This window comes from Ambystoma mexicanum, chromosome 14 (assembly GCF_040938575.1).
Source record: "Ambystoma mexicanum isolate Mex_15411 chromosome 14, UKY_AmexF1_1, whole genome shotgun sequence".
Taxonomy (NCBI): Eukaryota; Metazoa; Chordata; class Amphibia; order Caudata; family Ambystomatidae; genus Ambystoma; species Ambystoma mexicanum.
This window is the reverse complement of record NC_090940.1, coordinates 519014240-519031529: the sequence shown is the minus strand read 5'-3', so window position 1 is coordinate 519031529 and position 17290 is coordinate 519014240. Positions and strand designations below refer to the sequence as shown.

At 46.2% G+C, this 17290-nt stretch overlaps 1 protein-coding gene across 1 annotated transcript in view; it reads left to right on the top strand.

The window, feature by feature from the left end:
- Positions 1 to 17290, top strand: part of DYNC1H1 (dynein cytoplasmic 1 heavy chain 1) — a 2031190-nt gene that overhangs the window by 741175 nt on the left and 1272725 nt on the right. The window lies entirely within an intron of this gene.

Sequence of the window (17290 nt, the reverse complement as noted above, 5' to 3'; positions counted from 1 at the left end):
GTTCTCGAAACTTATTCTGGTTTCCTTGGTTTCGTTACCTTCTGTTTGCTGCCAAAGGGACATCTATTCTAGTCCACCTGAAGTTGCACCACCTTTCTGGTGTGGTGCTTTGAGAAGCCTACATGGCTGTCAGAACAGTGCTGTTCTTTGAACTCCTCAGTTGGTCCCTGGGTAAGTTGTCTATTAGGGAGATTTATCAGTGTTCTGCTTAATCCCCTCTCCTAGTGAAAACCGAAGCTGTTTTTGCTGGACCTCTGGACCTTTTTCTTGTTTTCCTGAATAAGTGGAGCCTTTTACCCCTCATTCATTCTTACTTGCTCTAACCATGGGGACTTTGTTCTCCGTTTTACCCTATTTTATGGAGTCTTGCTTTCCTCCATATCTCTTAAAGGCATCTGTGTTTCACTTTTGCAGCACACAGCACCCTATGTGCGGTGTTTCTGCAGACCCTTTGTGTTCTCCTTGAATATTCTTTCATTTTCCCTAAACTATTCTTAAGAAAAGAGGGATACTTTGTATCCTTCCTAATACTTTGACTAATGCGAGATTAGCACACACCACCTTATGTGGAGTGCTAAGGGCATACCTAGTATCCCCCTTCTATCTGCTCCTGGAACCTTTTGGTCACCTATGTTCTAACATGGTGTCTCCGTTCTGTTTTTGCCATTTCTTGTGTGATTGTCCTTTGTTGGTCCTTAATCTACCATTCTGGGAGGGGGAGGTCTGTGTGTGTTTTGGCTTTGGCAGGGACCCTTTGTATAGCCCACTGTTAGGTAAGAATTTCATATTTGATTATACATCTTCCCGACATGTCAACCCCAGAACATTTTGCTTGGACTTTGTAATTCTATTACCTGATGCATATATGGGAATCCCCCACCCCCCCCCCCCACCCACCCTCACCTAGTCTTTAACTCTTTGTATGGGTGACCTTTTTATGTCTCTCCATAGTGTGTGGTTGAAGTTGGTTTCATACAACTTTTGGGCTTAGGCTGGGTTGACCCTTTAGGCTCACCTGTTAATTTCTCTTTCATATACTTGGGTGAACTACTGTTCCCAAGTAGTAAAGAGGGGTTTTCATCCCCTTTACATTTTGTATAGGTAAGCCAGCACACCCCACCTTTTGTTGAGTGGTGGGGGGATGCAATGTATCCCCTTTTTTACTTAACTGATAACATTTTGTTACAATTGCGAGTTTTACATGAATGGCTGGTGGCAGTGGTTTTACCTTTATGACTGTCTTTATTACTCGCAGGCTGTTAATTCAGCCTCCGTAATGCACAGAAGGGCCACCGTCTCCCTCCTTCTTTCGCCATTTCTTGTGTGATTGATGAGATCCACTAGTCTTAATAATCCTGCATTTTGAGTCATCCTACACATCCTGATCTGGCAGCCTCATCGGTCCTTTCTGAGGTTTTGGATCATGGGCTTTTATTTCCTTTGGCCTCAATTCAGCCCCCAGGGTCTTTTCCAGATTTATGAATGCAGTGGCAGCCCTTCTCAGGGCCCAGGAACACCATGTCTATCCGTACCTAGACTACTGGCTCGTCAGGGCGAGATCCCCGGAGGCGGTCCAGCACACCTCTGCCCTCATGAATACGCTACACGATTTGGGATTTTCCATCAATCTCAAGAAGTCACAGCTGGAGCCCACTCAGACTCTAATGTCCAGGGCCTCATCTGGGACACAAGCTCTGAGAGTTTTTCCCTCTGAGGACAAAATCACAGCCATCAAGAGGGCCACAGGTCATTTTCTCAACAGACCAGTGACCTCAGCATGGGGGTACCAGCAACTCTTGGGTATTATGGCGGCATGTCTACTGGCAGTGCTATACCCAAGGCTCAAAATGAGACGGTTGCAACTGCACTTCGCAGACACATGGTCAGGCGAGGGGTTCCCAGGCGGAACTCGTCAGCATTCCTCCACCAGGACCTTGTCTAGTAGAGCATGGACTGCAATCTGAGGATACGCAGACCCTTCAGGCAACCAGCACTGCAGGTTACCATCACCATAGACTCTTCTTTGGAGGGCTGGGGAGCCACTTTGGACAGCCACAGTCCAATTGTCAGTGGCAAGATGATCCTCATCCAAACAGACAATTCCACCAGCATGTATTACATCAACAAGCAGGGTAGCACCAGGTCTCCTTCCCTATGCGCCTTGGTAGTCAACATTTGGGACTGGGCTCTGGAGAACAACATACACTTGAGGGCAAGCCACCTCCCGGGGGAGTTCAACCTGGAGGCGGACAAGTTCTTCAGACTGGGTGCAGACAACTACGAATGGCAGTTGAAACAACAAGTCCTTCAGGGGATCTTCAACAGATGGGGTCAGCCTCAGGTGGATATCTTTACCACTTGGTGCAACAGGAGGGGCCCCCAGTTTGCGTCCTGGCAGGGCCAAGACAGGGGCTCTCTGGGCGACGCAATGCAGATACAATGGGACAACATGAACGCGCATGGCTTTCCTCGCACTCCCCTGGTTCACAGGGTAATCTGCAAGATCAGGGAGGCCCGGCACCTCCGGTCATCATTATAGCTCCGTGGTGGCTGGCGAGGCCATGGTTCTCTGAACTGCTCAGCCTGTCGGATCAGGCCCTGTTGCACCTTCCGTTGAGTCCAGCTCACCTACACTCGCAACAGGGGGGCACGGTCATCCACCCCGCCCCCCAGAAACTAGCCCTTGCAGCATGGATCCTGAATAGGTCACGCTAAAAACTCTACATGTGTCTCAGGCTAACCTAGACATTATACAGGGCGCCAGTAGTGATGCTACCAGGAGCCAGTACAAAAGCAAGTGGACTGGGTTCTGCCACTGGGCTTTGTCAAAAGAGGTCGAACCATTGACCTGCACTCTGGACAATGTCCTATCATGCTCTGCACACTACGGTGTGCAGTTGGACACATGTTGCACCTATTTGGCGGCTATCGGAGCCTACTGGAATTCAGAGGAAGTCGTATTCTCTTCCTCTAATCTGGTGGTTAAGACATCTGGCGGGCCTCACCAGACTACCCCCCTATCAAAAAGCCACACCCGGGATGCGACCTTAACTTGGTCTTGGGTGCCCTGGCTCATAAAACTTTCAAACCCATGGCGTCCGCCGACATAAATCTAGTCACTTTTAAGACAGCCCTACTGGTGGGGCCTTACATCTGCATGCAGGGTCGGTGAAATCCAGGCACTGATGGCTTCAGAGCCTTATCCTACTTTTCATAAGGACAAGGTGGTGCTTAGAACACCCCTGCATTCTTACTAAAGGTGGTCTCCTCTTTTCACCTCAATGAAAAGATGGTGTTACCCACTTTCTTTTCGGACCCGAAGGACGATGCTCAGAGGGTTCTGCCCTGTCTAGATGTCTGGCACACTCTAAAATTCTATCTGGACCGGACTAAAAGCTTTCACAAGTCGGAAGCTCTTTGTCACCTTCGGCGGGTCATGGCCAGGCTATCAAGCTTCCAAAGCCTCCATAGCAAGATGGATGGTGGCCATCAAGGAGGCCTATGAGGGGCAGCACAGACCGCTCCCGGCAAATATGCATGCCCACGCTATCGGAGCCAAAGCTACACCTGTGGCTTTTCAAAGGAAAGTTCCGTGGCTGGTCTTCAGCAAGGCAGCTACGTGGGCTACGCCTTCGGCCTTCTGCAAGCACTACTGTTTGGATGCCAGCTCCAGGTCTGATGCAGCATTTGGGCAGACAGTCTCCCGTCCCTAGCGAGGGACGCCCATGCAGTATGGAGGAAAGGGGACTATTGTCTAGGAGTACGTTGGTCACTACGGTGAGTAACTTATAATTAATAGTTCTTTGCAATATTAGGTCTTACTCACCTAGTATAACTGAGTTATCCTGAATGCAAGTGTAGTTTTAACCTGTTCCATGAATGTGTGTTCCACTATTCAGAAAACTAGGTTGGTAACAGGGTTGGTTTACTAAGTGATTCCTTAACTGAGTGTCACTGCGTGACTGACAGGCTCTACTACCTTTTTAAATAAATATAAATATTTTTTTTTTTTAAGTAATCTAAAAGTAACTTGTGGTTTTATTGCCCCTGAATAGGTGTGTTCTATTTTACATGTGTCTAATTAAGTCTGACTTGCCTAGAAATCCTGTTGGTGATTTTGAACAAGGTCTATGTGTTGGTCTGTGTACCTTAAGCATTGTGGTGTTTTTATATTGTGTTTATGATTCTATGACATGGTACTTATCCACCAAGATTTACCTTGGCCTATTTGTATTTAACAACCCAGAGGGGTGCCGTGCTCGAGTTGGCGGGGTGCCCTTCCTCTGTGCAGGTCCGCCCAGAGCTCGAGCCTGCAGTGGTGAGAGGGCCTCTTGGGGCTGTAAGAGGCTCCACGCGAGAACCCTCGCTTGGACGCTGGAGTGGGGGTGAGTCCAGATGAGAAAATCGGGGCGGAGTCACCCATTCCGACCTACATGGAAACGGATGACTGACAGGCTGCTGCAGCAGTCCCTGCCCCGACTGAGCCGTCGAATGTTGACTTCCAGAGAGAATAATGAAGAGGAGTCTTGTCAACTCTCAAAACTACAGCACCACACACTGGAAACAACCATAGAAATTTACCCTGTAAAAACGGGCCTAGATTTAAAGACGCCGTCAATTGGGAGCTTGACGGACCCTGAGTCTTCAGTCGGGGAAGATTGCTCCTTTTAACACTATGGAGGTCTTTGAATCAAACCCATTGTCTACAATGCCTTTTGGAGAAATTCTGGACGTTACCCTGTTAAGGGCCACCAGTTGACCACCCCCACCCCCCCAAACAGGATCTAATCAATATAGATTTGCTGACAACACTTGGACCCATAAAGAATTCCGTTCATTTAGATCACTCAGATGGGGCCCAAAAAAACCAATCTTTCCGGAAAGACTAACAAATCTTGAAGTCCTCAAAACTTGGACATATTCCAAATCGAATCTCAAACATTTAAATACCTAAAGACCAGAACACAAACAAATTACTGCACCCACTCCCCTTCAAAGGAGAGATTACGAGATTCTTCCCCCTAAAAAATAAAATCTGAGATTTCTAATGAAAAAGCTGCAATATCAGACATCGAGCTCTTAGAAGGATCCCGGGTACCGGGAGAGCAAGCAAATGGAGCTATGAGCCAGCCTGCACATGTGACTACTACCCCTCAAAACACTCCCGGCATCAACGCTAATGACAATTTCTTCAAGGAGAGATACGTGTGGGCACCCCGACACAAAAAAGCATTACTACAAAAAACTCTTCAGCTCATCTTGCACCGGCACTAAAATCTACTCGCTTATCAGGGAAAAAAGGGCAAAGGAGTGGTTCTTGAATAGTGTGCCATATAACAGTAATGAAAATCAAAAGGTTGACACAGCACATATCGAGGTGGGAGGAACTGACAAAGTAAAGTCAAACTTCAATAGGGATCTCGACAGGGATTCCTTGAATGAAGCACCATTGGCTATACCGCCTCTAACAGGAGCAGGGGACCCTCAATGGCCTCCAAACACGACACCAACTCGCGAAAAACCATCCTGTCTTCTCTCCCTGAGGCACGGAGAGGCAAACAAAGTCAAAGTGAGTACCAGGGAGCAGCTGAACCTGGAACACCACATAGAAAAACGCACCTCTTCTCCATAATGTCCACACTAATAATAGGACTGGCTCCCTTCACTAAGCTTTACGAAGCCATAAGTGATACCTTGAAGGACCAATTAACAATGGTCTCATGCACTCAAACCAGACTTAACTTCTTAGGTTACATAACAGCAAAAAACGTGTAGAGACCATCTGTTATCACCCATTCTGTTCAAACACAAACAAATCCCAACATCAAAAGGGAAACGGTCCAGGCACAAACTGACCCTCCAACTCGGGAACCTTTTGCCTTCTCTGCAATTGCCCCGTTGCAGGCTCTGGATAAAGCTGTGCTTCCACCTTTGGTGACCGTGGCTTGTCCTCCTACAACTCCTGTGCTCATGACTACAAAAGATCAAGTACGGAAAGTAATCACTCGAAATCTGGAACCAGGAACAAACGCAATCAAAGACAAGAAAAAGAACGGCCGACAAACTTCAAACCTGAAACCAACCTCCCAAACACACTTTTTCACAGTAAGGGGAAAAAACGGTTGTTCGATTCAAGAGGTGGTTAGCATTGATGTGCTTCCAGATGCACCAACTAAAATGAAATCAAATGAGCACGTCCCTCTGAAATCCACTGAACCAGTTCTCAACTTCGGACTAGATCCTTGCCGAAAGGCCAGGTCCAACCTCAACAGCCAATGACAGGCCAACTACCTATAACTAAGCACAGCTGCCAAACCCCCTCCGTCGCCCATGGAAAGTGAACTGATGGCAGCTGCCTGAACTCCAGCAAACATCCCACAGAGTCTTCAAATCACAATTTGGTGGCCTCCAATCAAGGCAAAAGGAAAGCAGCTGCTTCTCGAACGGGTTCATCTCCATTTGAACCAGAATCAAAATGTATAGCTCTTGAAAACAAACCGATTAGGCTTCCAGTCAAAAGTGAGAAAAGAGAGAACGCAACAAAAAAGCAGACCGACAGTACTTTCTCAAAATCCTCAATTTCTGGAAACCGTAAAACACATGTCCCGACTACAAATGGATCACGTACCAGTGAGCGAAAGCCTATTAAGTCATTGCATGATACTATTCCAACAGAACATCGAGTTCCTCGCTCGTCTTCAAGATGGATCTCAAAAGTCGAGTTTAGTAATCTTCCCATGTCGGTCTCAATGAGCCTCCTTAGATTTGAACTAGGGCTAAGCTCCTTAAAAATCATTGCAGAATGGAAGCTGATGTCACTCTTTAGGCTTATTTCCACTGCACAGGAGAGCTCCCTATACAGAGACATCAGAGCACTCCGCGAGGGGCGGTCCAGAGAGTCTGAGAAAATTGGAAAAATGGGCCACCGAGGAACTATCAAAAGCAAGCACAGATTTGGACACTTAGATACATAATCCCTGCAAGGCCAAAAAAAACTGGCAGAAATGGATTGGATCACTACAATTGACATGATGCAGGCGAAAATGAGATCCAATCAATTTATAGTCGAAGGAAGGAATCTGGGCTTTGTTTCAAGCTATTTGGTTAAATTTCCAGACTGGAAAATGAGAAGCAATTCCTTAGGGTCCGTTTAAATGTTGTAAGAGCGGGTCAAGTCCTGGCTCAAAGAGGCCAAGGGGATTTGGCAGTAAAGTTGTGTGAAAATTGTTCGAATCCGAAAGCCCAAACTTTGAAACATCTCTTAATGGACTGTCAAGGAACTGGTTAAGTTCAAGCCCGACTGTTTACAAGATTTGATTTTCTGAGTGCTAACTACATACCAGAAATCTTTTGGGACCGTTTAATAGCTGGTGTCCATAATCCTTTAACAATCGCTGCTGTTCAGGTCCTTGCCAGCTGCAACATTGTTGATTAACGCCTCTTTATAAGAAAGGTTTCTCCCTTTTAAGTTTCTTGTTGAATAATCTTAAATTCGGTTTTATAATGAATGGTTTTGTAAGTGAGAATCAGTGGTATGTAAGATATTCGTTGGTGGCAACATGTTTCCTTTTTCTGTTTTTTCTGTCTGCTTTTTGGCTACTGTTTTTTTATTTTTTTTTATTGTCTTTCACCTTTGTCCGTTTAAAGAATGTACTTAGTTGAGTCTGTTTTAAGAATGTATCCACTGAGACTGGTTTTTGTAAAAGGTTGTTTCAAACAAATACAAATGAAATAAAAAAAATGTTTTAAAAAGTAATCTAGGAAGAGACCATACTCTCCTTCGAAGATCTAGAAGTAACAGAAGACTTGAAGGAAAAGACTACTACAGAGAAGAGACAGAGGCTGATGAGATCGGAGCGATCGTCAAAAACTCGCTCCTTTGCAATGGAGCGTGTTCTGAAATACGCAGATCATGTCATTTTGAATAGGAAGGCCATACTCAACTTAATGCATCATGTGCATTCCCTAAGAAAACTTGTCACAAGAGATATTGACATAGTGGAGTTCATGAATGACAAGGACACGGATCGAATTTATCTGCACATATTATCCTCCACAACAAAAACTATTAACGGAAGCATCTAAAAATCTCCACAAACTGGGATACGATCTAACTGAACTTAGATCACCTAGACAAAATAACTCAAGATCCTCCCTATGCCCAAAAAGAGGAAACGTTCAAAGTGACAAGAGATCGCGCAAACCGACCATCGAATCACATCAAAGACGATTAAGTGTGAGAAGTTCACACTACACAACGTCGGGATCCAGAAAAAGGAGCTATGAGACTGACAGAAGTCCGAAAACAGATGGGAACGGACAACATGGTTCTAAATCTGGTTCATGTGCAAGGAGACATACGTCCCTCACGAGACAAAACTTCGGACATCGGAAACAGATGGCTCCCAGAAAACTTTGCAGCAGAACACCAGAAGATCCTGGCAATCGAGAGCCTAGTGATGGAGTTATCCACAAAATCAACTTTAGTCCAACTAGGAACACCAAAGCCAACGTAAATTCCTATCGGGAGAGATTTTTCGAGAAAGAGAATTCCAGCAGGTCCTCAAAAAAATTGGTTCATTACTATCGATCAAGACATCTCAAAGAATAAAGGAATCAATGAAAAATGCTCTTCAACGCAACAAAGGACGATCACTGAAGGAAAAAAAATATGGTCCTGGCTCCCAGAAGCTTTGATGGCCAAAAATTCTTGCAACTAAGTACTTCGTCCATCGCCTGTGATCCAGGGACTCTGATGAGGGAAAACAAATCCATAACACTGGGGTCATGGAACACGAGGGGCTTCTCTCATCTGACGTCTATCTCCGACATAAACTTAGGTTCTTTCGACCTTTTATGTCTGCAAGAGACTTGGATGCAAAACAAACCATCACTCGACGGAAACACACTTGCTTTCTCCCCCACACTAAAAGGCCCTCTCGGAAGACCAAGAGCTGGGCTCCGGACTGCCGTTAGGTGAGGGTGCTCCCTCCACCTTGAAAAAATACTAATAAGAGACCCACACATCCTCTCCACTCTAGTCTCTTGGCACCCAAAAACAATGGGAAATCACAAGATCAAATCTAAAACCTACTTGATGACCAACCTTTATTGCAACCCTAAAGATTTCTCAGTGGAGCACTTTGTCACTAAAATGGATGCCCTGCTTGAGGACTCCAACGAAGATGGCTCAACAGATAACATCATTCCCACCCCCACTTGCGCGGCTAAGAACCTTGGGGTTATGTTTGACTCTACAATTTCCTTCTCCGCACACATCTGATGTCTCCAAAAAATCTAACTTTTTACTCCACCTCCTTAGACGTACTCTACCTTTCCTCTCCTTCCCTCAAAAGCTCACTGTCTCCCAAGATCTGGTTCTTTCCAGACTGGATTACTGTAACAGCCTCTTCCTAAATCTACCTGCCTCCACTCTCCGCCCTCTACAACTAATCCAGAACAGGACTGCGAGACTTGTCCTTGGCCTCAAGCCCTGGGATCATATCTCTCCAGCCTTGAAATCCCTTCATTGGCTCCCAGTGGATGCAAGGATTAAATTTAAAACTCTCTGCATTGTCCACAAGGCTTTCTTGGGCCTGGGTCCAAAATACCTTCAACTATCCCTCCGTTAATACCTCCCCTCTCGAGCCCTTCGCTCCTCTACTTCAAACTCCCTCAGGGTTAGTCGTTTTGCAAAAAAACGAGCTGTGGGTAGATCTGCTTCGGCTGGTGCCTCCCTTTGGAACAGCCTCCCGGCCACCTTGAAACTTGAGGAAAAACATCTTCAGTTCCGGAAACTTCTCAAGACCTTCCTCTTTGCCTCTGCCTTTGCCCCACTTCTCCCCTGTTGATCTGTTTCTTCTCATGGCATTGTGCACCTGGCCACCCTCTGTTCTTTCGGGCCCAGGTATCTGCTCACCCTTTCACCCTCCTGCTCTGCCTCCAGGCCACCATCTGCACTAGAGTTCTGTATCTGTACCCATACAGCCCCCCCTCGCACATTTCTTCTGCACTTATCAGATATACCTTTCTGACTAACTTTCACCTGCCACTTGCTGGCGGCACTACCATGGTTTAAAGCCCTTATTTATTATTTATTCTATTTAATATTTGTTTCCTCTCCTCTGCTTCGCACTTTCCACTCCCCCCTCCCCCCCACCCCCTGCACTTCTCCCCCATTTTCCTTTCCCTTGCACTTGCGCTTTCTTAAATGTCACTGGGCCTAGAAAGATCGCTGTTTTCTGTTTTTTCTTTGTTCCCCTCCCTTTCTGCCTGGTCGCGCTCTGAAACACTTGTGTACAAGCGCGATATAAAATATTTAATTTCATTTCTGTGTGGGGATTTGAATTCGACAAATGAATCGCTAGGACAGTTTGCTGCCCAAAGCCAGATCTTCCTGACAAACGTAAAAGAAACCAATCTCACCTTGACCCTGAATCAACAGCAAGAGGGAAGCAATGGAGTGTAGCTCTGGATTCCTGGGACATCCAAAAAAGAATTTAAGAATTCCAACATGAGAGCTAGCAGGAAAACAAACTTCTCCTTACCATATCTACACCTTCAGAAACCTCCTAGCGAATACAACTTCTTTTGAAGTAAAACGTACACGTAACAGCGACGATAACCTCCTTAAAACCACATGGAAAATGGGATACCTTGAACCACCGTCAAAGGATCAGCAAATGGATGCAAGAGTGGTGACTAACTTAGCTGATAATAGGCTCAGACTAATTGATGAAGCAATTGAGGAAATAACAAGGAGGTACTTGGTAGACATAGATTGAGCCGCCTCAATTAATACATTACCATCAACAGACTACCGTCCTCTGCTCATTCCCTACAAGCGAACGGCTCTCAGATCAAATCAAACTGTGGTCCATCGCCACTCAAATAATCAAATCCTGAGACAGAAATGCTTGGAAACGAGGAGCCTCTCTCGTAACAACAAGAAATATCCCTCTGCTCACACAGAAGTCGCCTAAGCCGCAACGAGGAACTACAAACACTTGCTAAAATCATATAAGATCAGTCTATACCTGAAAGATTCGGAAAATATGCTGAGAACATTAAGTGGGAAACAGACTAAAGCCTTCTGGTCTTTAATCTCAGCAGACAAAAGAGCGACAGAAGACACTCTATCCAACAGTGTCAGTGAACACGAGTGGTCTCTATATTTCTCGAATGTCTTTGACAAACTTCAACCAAACAATTGGAAACCTGTTTCTACCATTGTAATATGGGATATAGAGCTAGACAAGGCATCCATTATGAACAAAATCAACAAGTTAAAAAGATCTAGAGTGCCTGGTCCCGACGGGTTGTCAAACATGGACCTAAAAGCAAACCCAGAAGCTTGGGCAACCTTGATCACAGAAACCTTTAGAACGTGCAAAGACACCAACACGATACCAAAGTCCTGGAAAACCGCTAATATTGTCCCAATATACAAAAAAGGGGACAAGGGAAATCCGGCCAGCTATCGCCCCATCGCACTACTGAACTGTATCGGTAAGCTTTTTCGAGCATTCCTGCTTGAAAAATGTAGATCATGGGCTCTATCTTCAAAAGGACATGACCATTTCCAAACTGGCTTTACCAAAAATGTAGGAACTTCTGCTAACATAATGATACTTAGTATCTTAAAATCAAAAGTCCTAGAAGGTTCCCCTCATCTTATGTTAGCCTTCATAGATCTCTCAGGCTTTTCATAAGGTGAACAGAGACAAACTATGGAACAAACTCTCTACATGGGGTTGTCCATCATCCATCTTGGCTGCCATCAAAGCCCTTCACACAGATACCTTTGTGAAAGTAAGACTTAACAAGACTGGACTCCTCTCCTGAAGCATCCCAACGTACAGAGGGGTCAAGCAAGGCTGTCCCCTCACCCTGACTCTCTACAAGGCCTACATCGGTGATCTCCAAAGTTCTGAAAGTGGTATTAGAACCTTCCCTCCGTCCTTGGGCGAGGAAAAAATCTCCAGACTTCTCTATGCCGATGATATTATCCTAATTGATCAGACTGCCGTCGGGTTACAAAGGAAACTTTATAACCTTTTAGTCTATCTCACACTGAACGATCTTGAGATAAACCGAACAAAAACCAAAGTGATGATTATAGAAAAAGCACCAATCACAAAAAAGAAAAGATCACCAACATGGCATCTAGTTAAAGACAAACTAGAAAGAGTGCAAGTTTTCAGATATCTAGGCGTCACAATTGGCACTAGTTCACAAGAAAAACCCATGCAGGAAACCATCTGCCAAAAAACCAAAACCTTAAGCATCCAAACACAGATGATTGACACAAGGTTCGGACGATTCTCCCTCAAAGCATCAATCACTTTTTATAAAAACAAAAGTAGTTCCAGCAATAGTCTATGGTGCCGAAGCAATGCCAGCCATACCATCTGAATTTTGGTCCAAAATAGGAGGACTATTTTGGAGGAAAACACTACATCTGCCACCGTCAACACTGATGGCATCAATTTAGACGCAAGCTAATCCTAACTTCATTAAAAGTCATCGTTGACCTTAGTGGACTAATGCGGTTTAGAAAAGTTTGAGTACCAACTCAAAAAATCTACCACATGATTCATACAGAAATCAATAAAGGAAACAACAAGATGCTGGTATCATGGGTCCGCAAAAATCTGCTGCTCTTGGACGAAATTAGTAGCTCTGAGAGAGCTTGAGGAAAACCCAACGAAAACTCCAAAAAAACAGAGAACTGGATTGGTGCAAAACATTGGAGGCGGCTGGGAAGAACAAATTGACAGCTCACTTATCTATATCAGCCGAGAAACTGAACATGCCTGTAAATTACCTGGTGAAATTCCCCAACAAAAAAATTCCCTCGATTTTCATGAGAGCCAGGTTGAACATCCTAAAAACAAAGGAAATTCAAGCGATTTGGGATAAAACCAAGTCTAACAACTGCCGATATTGTAAGGAGCTTCAAACAGTGGAAACACTAAAACATTTACTCCTCAACTGTAAAGGCCTATCGACTACCAGAAGCACATATCTTGGCCATCTCTACACTTATTTCTGTAGTCTGGAAGAATAATACTGGTGGGCATACTTGATGAATGGAGAACACACCAAACCGGTTATTGCAGTGGGGAACTTCCTAGAAAGCCTCAACCTGGACTCGAAATAGTTCAAAACAGGAACTGATTGGCAACTAAAGGACGACTACTCCTGAATTGACTTTTCTTTTAAGAAAACAAAAAGGACAAAGAAAAAAAGGAAAAGAAAATGAAGAATTCATATTTTTAATGAGGCGGCAAAACTTGTAAAAACTAGAAATAGTTAAATCAAGCAAATAAAAAAAAATGTATAATATACCATTTATTTTTTATTATACTTCTGGGTGTTTCTTTTGAACCATTTGTATGCTACTTGTTCTTTGTGCTTTCCTACAGCCATCTCTCCCTCCTAAGAGCATGGCTGCTCTATCTGTGCTACCAAATACTCAGGTGGTACAGCCTTATACTAAGAGTGGAGTTTTGTACTGTCTCAGTTGTATGGTTTTACTAAGCACAGACTTCTGAAAATCTGCCCTAACACTCATGCAATAAGCTAAGGAAGGACTGGATAAGAAAAGGATTCTGTCTTTAAAAGTATAACATGTGTTCAAAAGTTCTCCAGAATTGGATCTTTCATAGATTCACATGCTGTGACTATTCCCCGTTGTCAGGCTGGGAATCCTCAGTAAAATAGAGCAGTTTAAATTAAACTGAAACTTGACTCACTTTCTCCAGCGTTGTCATTTTGGGTCATACTGCCTACAGCCAATAGGTAACACTCACTTAACTCGGTTCTTGTTGGCCATCTTCTGATTTTTTACCGCGCGTTAGTGTTGGGAGTCCTTAAAAATCTTCATCCATTTTCTTCGAATAATATAGTACAATTTTGGAATTTCGACGAAAAATAAAATGTTTCCTTGCCGCCGTTTGACAACCGGCAACACGGTTTCATCGAGACCTCTGTAAAGTTGCCGCCGCTGGTGAACGTCGAAGACTAGTTCAACTACGCAGTTGGGCCTACCTCATGGTGGAGTGCACGAGAAAATGCCTCTTCAGGGCGGTTACCCGGTGTGGGCTGAAGAACGTCTATGTGGACGACTACCACGAAGAATGCCTCTACTGCCTTCACCTTCGCTCGTAGCATGTCATCAAGAACTGCGAGATCTGCCAGTCGTTCTCTTCGAAGACGGTGAAGGATAGTCCTCGCCGTCTTGTCGCTTGGCTGGAGGACGACGGCAAGGCCTCCGATTCGGCTTCGGTACGAAGTCCTGCCTCGTTACGGCAAGGCAGGATGGCCCAGCGAACCACCTCAAGTAAGAGGCACACATCGCATGTCGACCAAGCCAAAAACGACAAGAGGCAGAAGGAAGCATCAGGCGAGAGCTTAAGATTGTCCCACAAGGACCGCTCCCTACGAAGGTTGGTACCCAGGAACAGCCAAGGCGGGAAAAGGAACAAAGCCTTTTCCATCGCCCCAAAGAAGCATAAAGTTCCAGATCAAGCTCCAAGTCGGTTGAGCATTCCTCTGCGACCTTATCGCAGTCTTCTACGGAGCAGTCTTCTTCACACTCCAGGTCTTCTACGCCAAAGTCATCGACTGCAGCTTCCTCTTTGGCAAAAAGCCGGCAATGGCACCAAAGTCCATGGACTTCTCATCTACGATGAGATCGTCTAACGTCCACAACGAAATCTTCTAAGTCATCTTCTACAAAACAGTCGACTCCAGGATCATTGACCAAGACAGCGTCATCAACATCAGCCTCGAAGGCTACCACCACGAGCACACCGATTATGGGTACCTCATCCACCATACCGTCATTGATGACACCATCGACGAGACGGGAATCGTACCAGTGCAACCATCCCCTCCTAGGGCTCTGCCACAGAAGAGTCCACCTCGGGGTGAGGCAAGCCTCGTTAGACCAACACCTCTAACATCCCTGCAGTCAGCAGGGTTTGTGCAGCCTCCTCAACCTCTGCCGCAATAAGATCCTATGCTGTCAGCAGGAGCAGTCCAGTATCAAGCACCATGCCCTCAGATGTTGGATCTGTTATCAACTTTGACAACTTTGGTGGCAACCCTGCATGCATTCCCCTTGAACACCAGTGGCCGAACCCAGCAAGTAGAGGCCAGCTGAAGTCCTAGGACCCTCCAGGGAGGGTTACGAGATTCCTCGCCCCACCAAGCTGCAAGGGCACTGGTCGGCACCGGAGATGCTGTCGGATGAGGGAGCGTACACGGATCCTGGGGGGGGACACGTCTCATACTCATTCCTCTACAGACGAGTTCATGGATGTTCTCACTGCAGATGGTGAACCAAATTAAGTTCCTCTCAGGGACTCTCCCCCGGACAAAATAGGAGTGCTCCACGTGCTTATGTCCAGAGCATCCACAATGTTTGGGTTAGTTCCGGGAGAGCAAAGAAAGGAAAGCATTTTATATTGGCGCAGAGAACGCAGGAAGTCTATTATGGCGATAACACTCCTGGAAGACATCTGGGAAAACAGCCTGGTAGCTATGGCACACCCGGCAACTGCACGTCCAAAGAAAGATCGTTTGACAAAAAGTACAGGGCTCCAGAGAGCGCTACAGCCTGTCTCCGCACGTAGCCTTTTCCAGACTCTGGTTTCGCCAGCAGCCAGAAAGAGGTAGGCCAACCCATCCTCATCCTGCTCGGTGCCCCCGGACAAGGAGGGCAAACGCCTTGACGCGTTCGGCAAGATCATCCCAATACCGGCCGCAACCATCAAGGCGGCTAACACTATGGCCATACTAGCCCAATATGTTTGCGAGTTATGGTACAAGTTGGGACCCCTGTTAGAGTTCTTGCCTGAGGACAAGAAGCAAGAGGCCTTGGACATTCTGCATGAGGGTGAGATTGCATCTGACCATGCCATCGTCAAATGGGGACTGGAGTGGTCCTGCACCGGCAAGTTTTGCTTAAGGCCACGGACTTCAGACCTGATGTCCCATCTCAGGTTACGGATATGCCTTTCGATGGTCCAGCTCTGTTTGCAAAGAAAGTGGATGAGGCCTTACAGGCCATAAAGACAGGGACTGAAACCGCCCGCTGCCAGGGCACATTGCAGCCCAAGCGCCAGTCCTTTCCTGCAGGGAATGGGTGTTACATGCTGCGGTTCTCCCGCAAAGTTCTATTGTATCAGTCCTCGTTTTACCAGTACAGTAAGCAAACCCAGTACTACAAGGGTTCCCAAAGACGGCCAGGCTCCTCCCAGCCAAGAGGCCAATCCGGCAAGCAGGCATGACTGGCCGACGGCCGTGTCCTTCCACTTCAGCACCCCTGTGGGGGTCGTCTATCAGACTTCGACAAATGGGCTCAAGTAACATCCGACAAATGGGTGCTGTCCCCCCTCCATCAAGGGCACTCTCTGAAATTGAGTATCCTCCGGGCATTCCTCTTGTGCAAAGACAGGAAAAATTGCAGCTCCTTCTACTGCAAGAAGTGCAGTCTCTACTCAGAAAAGGCGCTGTCGAAAATGTTCCCAGGAAAGAGAAACTGAAGGGAGTATTCCTGCTACTTCCTGGTAAGAAAAAAAGGGTTCACTCAAAAAAACCAGGGGGTTAGAGACCCATTTTAGATTTAAGGGTGCTCAACAAGTTTCTCAAGGTACGAACCTTTTGTATGTTAACTCTACAGCAAGTGCTCTCTCAGCTTCAGCAGGTGGATTTCCTAGCGTCCCTCGATCTCGAAGACGCTTACTTCCACATCCCTATTCGCCTATCACACCGGCGCTACATTCATTTCGTGGTGGCAGAAGAGCACTATCAGTTCAGGGCACTTCCCTTCGGGCTCAGATCAGCGCAGCGGGTTTTCACCAAATGCCTTGCACCAGTGGTGGCTCACCTGCGGCAGAGAGGCATCCATGTCTACCCGTACTTGGACGACTGGTTAATAAGATCCCCCTCCTACTCGCTGGCAGAATCCAACACCGCCGTCACAATCCAATGTCTATAGCAACTGGGATTCTGCATCTACTTCCCGAAGTCTCAGCTAACCCCCTGCCCCCCCCACCCCACCTTCGGAGCACTGCTAGACACCACAGATTGCAGAGCCAGACCCTCGGACGAGAGAATAACGGCCCTTCTGCAGAAGGTGCATGGTCTCAGCAAAACCCGGTCGACCTATGTCCGCAACTACAAGTCTGCTGGAGATACTGTCTTAATACATCCCACTGGTCACCAACTGCAGATTCCGCATGAGGCCAGTGCAGGAATTCCTGGATGCCAGATGGATCCG